Raw genomic sequence first — 7,173 nt, 5'->3', positions numbered from 1 at the left:
TTGGACTTTATAACATCATTTTACATATCAGATGTTATGATGTACTTCAGTAGCCTTTTTACCAGAAACTTCTTTACTCTTACTTGAGTAGAATTTGTAGGTACTCTACCCACCTCTGTTTATTTCTGTGGAACTTTACAGAGTGATTTCTAATCATGAGTTTCGTACATGAAAAACCAGCAGTAGGATGTTTTTGTCTGTGCTTATGAGTCATTTTAAGAAGACAGGGCTGGTCTTGTCATTTACTGCACCATTAATGCATAGCTAACATAATGAACTTTTTACTAGATTACACCAAACCTGCTATCAACCCTCCCCTGAGGCTTACGTTAAATAAGAAAGCTGACCTATGCAGCAATACAAAGAGAGCATAAAAGGTCGTCTGATATTGTAACTCCTGATATTTTCTGATGTTATTGATGAGTCAGTTCTGGAAAGTTTATTTTAAGTAGTAACATTTTAATAGTAGTATTTTGAACAGACCAGCGGCAGCAGCAGACCTGTTGGACTGGTATGTTCCTCACTGTTTGGAGTCAGGAGGACATGGGGAGTGTCTCGTGGTGCAACAGGGACACTGATCAGTTTGGCCTTTTGTGAAGGAATGTGTTGGGTGCGGGGGGCTCAATGAATAGCTCCATGACCTCGACTTTGACCTGCCCTCTCTGTCATCCAGAGCCTGTGCTGTCTGAACTTTCCCTGACACCCTCTGGCTGTTACTTTTTTCTGTTTGTTTATGTTCAGCCTAAAACATCTGATCGGGGTTGTTTTGTTCACTTAGTGCTAGAATGTTATTGTCCTGCAGGTTTTAGATGTTTCCTCACTTGTGTACAGCTGATTTCCTTTAGTGGCTCATTAACAACTTCAATCAGGTTTGTTAAAGCAGGGGATCATCTAAAATGTGCACAAAACCAATTCCTTAAAGGCTGACTTTTTAATGTAAATGCTTTACAATTTTCCAGACAACCTTCTAGTTTTCTATATTGTTTACAGTAATTAAAATATCTGTATATGATTATGGACAGCAGTTACAAATGGAACCTAGAGGAAAGTAGAGAGTGTAAGGAATTACCTAAGGAAGGAATGGGGGGGAGGCGTTAAGAAAGGAAGAAGGAAATTAATACTAAGGAGAGAAAATAGGGACACACATTGAGGAATGAGCAACAGAACGAAGTAGTTTTAAGCAGAAGAAGAGGCAATGGAATGAAGGGGGGTGCATGTGTGATGGAGGAAAGAAGGAGCGAAACAAAAGAAACAAGACAAGGATATGAGACATAATAGTGGATGAAAACTAAAGGAAAAACCAGAAAAGAAACAGAGGCAGGACAATAACACTAAAGAATAGGAACAGATAGAGGAAAAAAGAACTGTTAGCAGGAAGCAAATAAGATAAGATACATAAAAAGAAAGGAAGGAAGTAGATAAGGATGGAAAGAAGGAGGTTATACATGTCTCTGGAAGGGCAGGCACACCACATGCTGTATAGAGGCCACGTTCCATGACGCAGATGTCTCTGGTTCGATTCCCAACCGCAGATGATTTACTGCATGTCTTCCTCAAAGGAACAAGGGAAAAAAACGAGCTTAGAACGAAAGGAGGGCAAGAAATTGGAGAATAAGAGTAAAGGAATTAGACTGGGAATGAAGAAAGGATGGAAACAATGAAGCAAATTATAGAAAAAATGGAATGACACATTGCAGAAAGGGTGGACTTGAAGACGGATGCAGAGAGAAATCCTTTAGAATCACCAAGAACAGCAATAATTATTCCAATTTTTTTTATCTTCCTTTTTCCATTGTGTTCAAAACCTGGAAAATACAGAATCAAAACTCATCATTTCCAGACTGAACAGGAACCTTATGGCCAGTACCACAGTTCTGCCAACAGAACCTTATTGCCACCAAAATAGCCACATGTCCTCACAGACAAGGTCACATGATGCTGCTATTATCTTTAGAAAGCCACTGGGCTGGGACCTCTGTGCATGTGCTACTATGTGTGCATGTGTTTAGGCTTATTTCCTTTCATTCATTACCTGTACTTTCCTCAAACAAATATAACAAGCTGGCACAGGCTCTTTCTGAGCTCGCTGGTGTATCAGATAAGCGATTAATTCCTGGAATACCAGATAAACCAGTTCTTCAAGCTGTTGTTTTCTCGAAAACTTCTTAAGTCACTTTCTTGAATATGTGGAAAGTTTATAACTGAACTATGTAATACTTCTCATAAGGTCCTAAAACTTGCTAAATTTTATCTAATGTTAACAAAAAAAAATAAAAAAAACATTTAGTGTGAAGAACTACCGGTATTATATAGCAGAAGCTCTTGCAGTTCCCCAAGGCCTGTACCACGAATCGAGCTCAATCTAGCGGGATTACTTCCGGTCTATCCAGTTTAACCAATCCACAAAAAGCGGTACCATGAAGCTTACTCAATCTGGCTTTGACTGAGCATGAACCTGCGGACGTGCACATATAAAGGGGCTAGTTGAAGCAGACCAGCCACAATCATGAGCCAGACGGGAGAGCGCCAATATCTCCTGTGAAGAACAAAATTGATCTTACGGAAATACGAAGAGGAAAAGAAGTCTCAATGAAAAGTCAAACACGGTGGTGGCATGAAAGAGACAGCAAATGTAGTGGCAAAGGATTGCTGGCTGAGTTAATGAGCAAGTTATAGATCAGTGTCTTCTAACACAGAGAAGAGTACGGAAGCCAAGAGCGAGATAACGACATTACTATCTCGTTATCATGGTTAAACCATTCATTATGTTCTCGAGATAACAAAATAATTATCTCGTTATCATGTGAAAACAGTTATTGATTTCTTGAGCGAATGAGGTGATTAACCTGTATGAGTAATGAATTAGGCTGACCAACAGCCCTGGATTCCCAGTCCATCCATGCCTGTGGTGCCCGTAATTGTGCAGTCACTGTACCACATTTGCGCAAATAATCTGTTTTACAGTTTCCTATTTTTTTTTCCACTCATTGTCAGGTTGTGGTGGATGACTGGATTGCAACGAATACAGTATAAACAAATCGGACTGTTTATTAATGAAAATCTTTAATCTCGACTAATTTTTGGGGTTAATCTGCATGGCTGTGTGTTTCCTGTACAGGGCTGCTGTGAAGCTGGTTTACAGTTGCTTTTTGTATCTCTGCTTCTTTCTGTATCTCTGCATCTGTCTCCTTGAACCTCAGTCGGCATCAGCAGATGGCTGCTAACTCTGTGTCTGATTCTGTTGGAGGTTTCTTCCCTATAAAAGGGAGTTTTTCCTCCCCACTGTCACTATAGGCATGCTTGGTGTAAGGGATTGTCATCGTGGTGGATGCAATCAACGGAATTTCCTTAGATAGAAAATTTTGAATCAATTTGACTGGATGATCTGGTGAATTGTAAAGTGCCTTGAGATGACATGTTGTGAATTGGCACTATCGAAATAAACTGAATAGAATTGAATGAATGCATCTTATACCTGTTACAGGCGTAATAATGGGGCTTTTCAGAAAACACTTGGCGCTAAGGCACAGGAGGTATAGGTTTAATTTCTTATGAATCAGAAGAGGAAGCAAATAATCAAACCAACAACATCATCTTGTTACCAAAAAGTTTAACAGGGTTATTCACAGAATAACACATAGGCTGCTATGACTTATTCTTATAAATCCTCTCCCGCTGTTGTGGTATTTAAGTATGTAATCAGTTTTAACACACACTAATCATCTCATTATGATGAGAAAACAGCTCTTGTTATCTTTGATAATGAGAAAATTAACTTGTTTTCTTGGGAAAACTACCATAAAAAAAGTATGGGAGGGACACACCTGTTCTCAGCTTCTGTAGAAGAGGACTTGGGAGAAAATTTCATCTCTATAGTTTGACTTTTCAGTTTAATAACTTATTGACTACAATAAATTCAGCAACTTCTTGCTCTTTTTTAATACAAAAAATGATCAGTATGAGTGAGACCATCCTGAGATCAACTTAGGAGGACAAATGGTAAAAATCTACTCTGCTTCTGAAATAGTGAAATCCCTCAAATGCAACTCTAAATGCACAGAAATATCTAAGTGACTTTTTTACTTATGAAACATTGTAACATCTCTATTTCAGTCTTACCATTGATCCCCATCTGTATAGTTTCAAAGTAACATTTACCCTCACTTATACTGTTACATCAAAGAATGAAAATAATACAATATCTATTGCTCATATTGTCACAGTGATCCAAAGGATATTCTGTATATGCTGTGAGATTTATTTATTCTTTATTTAGCTTCATATATTATACAATCATACACGAAACAAGTGAATGCCAGAGGGGTATAATGACATTATACAGTAGTAAAAACAAATACAGAAATACAAGAAGGATGGTATGTCTAAAAGGAGGCAGAAATAAATGCATTAATTAAAAACTATAAAATTTGTCATTTACTTATTTTATTTCAACTTTTTTTTTGGTTTTCAAGTTATTTTATTGTGATATTGTGTTTTTTTTCTTTTTGTGTTCTGAATTTATTTGAGTCTTCAATGAAAAGGCACGTCATTGTTTCCTGCTGATTGACTGCTGGTTGGAGCGTTTTCTAGGATTCAAATGAATCCTGAAAGCTAACCTGCCCCAGAGCAATGAATCCAGCCCCGTGGTGCCGGAAAGTCAGGGTTAAAGCTGAAATTGTCTCCCTAACCTGACCTAATGGTCAGATGAGGTACAAATGAGGAAAGGCTAAATCTGAGGTCAGGCCTTAGAATGCCAATGAATCAATAAATGATGTAGTTCAATAAATAAAAACAATAAAGAATTTTGCTTTGTTTTGAATTGTTTCAAGTAGGTGTTTCCTAGCTCATCCAAAACAACATGACAGTATGATTTATCTTTCCAAAGTTGCGTCAGAACAAACTGCTAGTTTTCTGGAAAACTTTCCTCCAGACATGACTAAAGTGAAATTGTGCAACCATAAAACAAAGTGTCACATTCATGAACATGGAAGTATAGGGTGGATAATAAGATGTTTCAATCCGTTGAGGAATTCTTTCAATTACTAGTTTAGGTACTTAAAAATCATTCTTTATTTCTTGGGACTTGCTGCCTGACATGAAGTATTAACAAACTTCAGAACATTTTGATCTCTGCAAAACGTTTGTGACAGGGATGATTTACACGGAATCACACACGACATGCGTCATGTTTGTATTGAAGCTGTAAGTCAGACAGAGACGCCCATTGACTGAATGACACGCAGACACAAATTTAAGTCTGCAGCAAAACGACTCTGCTCATACAATGAACGTGGCAAAAACTAACAAAAAGTTTGTTTCTATGCTGCTTTTTGTCTTCGTTTTTTTACGGATTATTATCATCAGTGAAAATGATGACATTGACTTGGTGTGGTTAGTTGTGAACTAACTTCGCTGTACAGAGGAAGGATTTGGACACATAGTTCCCTAATCTTCTGGGCTAACAACTCATGATGATTGCAGGGCTAAGAGTGGCTAATGAATTCTAACAACGATCCAGAGTTAAGAAGTAAATCTACACATAAATGACTGAATGAGATGTAATAGAGTGGTGAAGTGATATTATTGAAATACAAACTGTATTTGTATCTGCATCTGATTACACTACATACTGGTAAATTTAAGTGACATATGCAACAGAGCAACAGAGTTCGATTCGATGGATTCCAATATATCTAAAGATATTATTGTTTTTAAAATTCAATTGTTAGCATATATATTCACATTCTTGCTGTAAACACTTGGTGCAATTCCCTTTGACCAACAGGGCAAGTCTTCTTCATTTAATTTTTCATCCTACACCAAATCCTTTTCACACAATCTCTAACTTGTCCAGTGTTTTTGGACAACATTTTTTAGAACAGGGGTGAGTAACCTTTCTAAGGTTTAGAGCTCTGCGGGCACTGTGTTGGTGACCCCTGTTTTAGATCATTATTTGGCTCAAAGAGTCAGTAGAGATCCATATTCTTTTTTTTTTTTTGACATTTGCAAACTGACTTTAATTAAAACCCCCTGGTATTCCAATTAGTGGTACAAAATACTCTGAAAATATCACTGGGGGGAATTGAAAGTTTCCCAATAATTATACATCATCCACCGTGCCCAACTAGATGTCTCTCAACAAGTCCATTGGGAGTGTTTTATTTCTTTTTCTTTTTTTTTTTTTTAGGAAAAAAATTCAATTCTAATTTCATTTAACCAAAGCACATTGTCTTGGTAAAAGTTCAAGTTAAGTTTAGAAAACTCATCATATTTGTGTTTGCAACAGTCGGACAGAGAAGGTTTTTCCTGAAATCAATCCTAGAGAACTAGCAGGCCTAGCCTACCAACAGTAATAAAGGTTGGTGGATATAATTTTTCTCCCTTCCAGTTCTGTTAACTACGGAAGAGGATTAGGGCCACTAAAGAAATAAAAAAAAGTTAACTCATTTTTAAATATCCATCCATCCATTTTCTGACTTGCTTAATCCCGAGAGGGGTCGCCAGAGGTGCTGGTGCCTATCTCCAGCTGTCTACGGGTGAGAGGCAGGGTCCACCCTGGACAGTTTGCCAGGGCAACATAGAGACAAACAGGACAAACAACCATTCACAAACACACTCACACCTAAGGAGAGTTTAGAGAAGCTAATTAACCTAACAGTCATGTTTTTGGACTGTGGGAGGAAGCGAGAGTACCCGGAGAGAACCCACGTATGCAGAGGGAGACCATGCAAACTCCATGCAGAAAGACCCCAGGCTGGGAATCGAATCCACAACCTTTAGCAAGATTAAAGTCAGCAGTGAATTCTGACTTTAATCTCAGAATTCTGACATTTTTCTCCCAATTCTGACTTTAACCTCAGAATTCCTCTGAATTCTCATATTACACTAAAATAGAATGTAAAAATCAGTTAACTTTTTTTTTTTTTTTCAGTGGCCCTAATCCTCTTCCGTAGTTAACCGTGTGTGGCCAACTAGATGGGTCTTTTGGAACCATTTATTGTTAAGATTTCTTTTTTCTTCTTCTCCATTACTGTTCTGTGCCAAAACAGTTCCTGTATCTGAACAAGGCTTTCCTGAATTATAAGTAGGATGTTTCAAATGTGCTTAAGATGTCACACTTTGCTGTATATGGAAAATAAGATGTTATTTGTTTTTTTTTCTGCACATTGTGGA

The sequence above is a fragment of the Cyprinodon variegatus genome, unplaced genomic scaffold (genome assembly GCF_000732505.1).
Source record: "Cyprinodon variegatus isolate N-32 unplaced genomic scaffold, C_variegatus-1.0 Scaffold1189, whole genome shotgun sequence".
Taxonomy (NCBI): Eukaryota; Metazoa; Chordata; class Actinopteri; order Cyprinodontiformes; family Cyprinodontidae; genus Cyprinodon; species Cyprinodon variegatus.
This window is presented reverse-complemented; position numbering follows the sequence as displayed.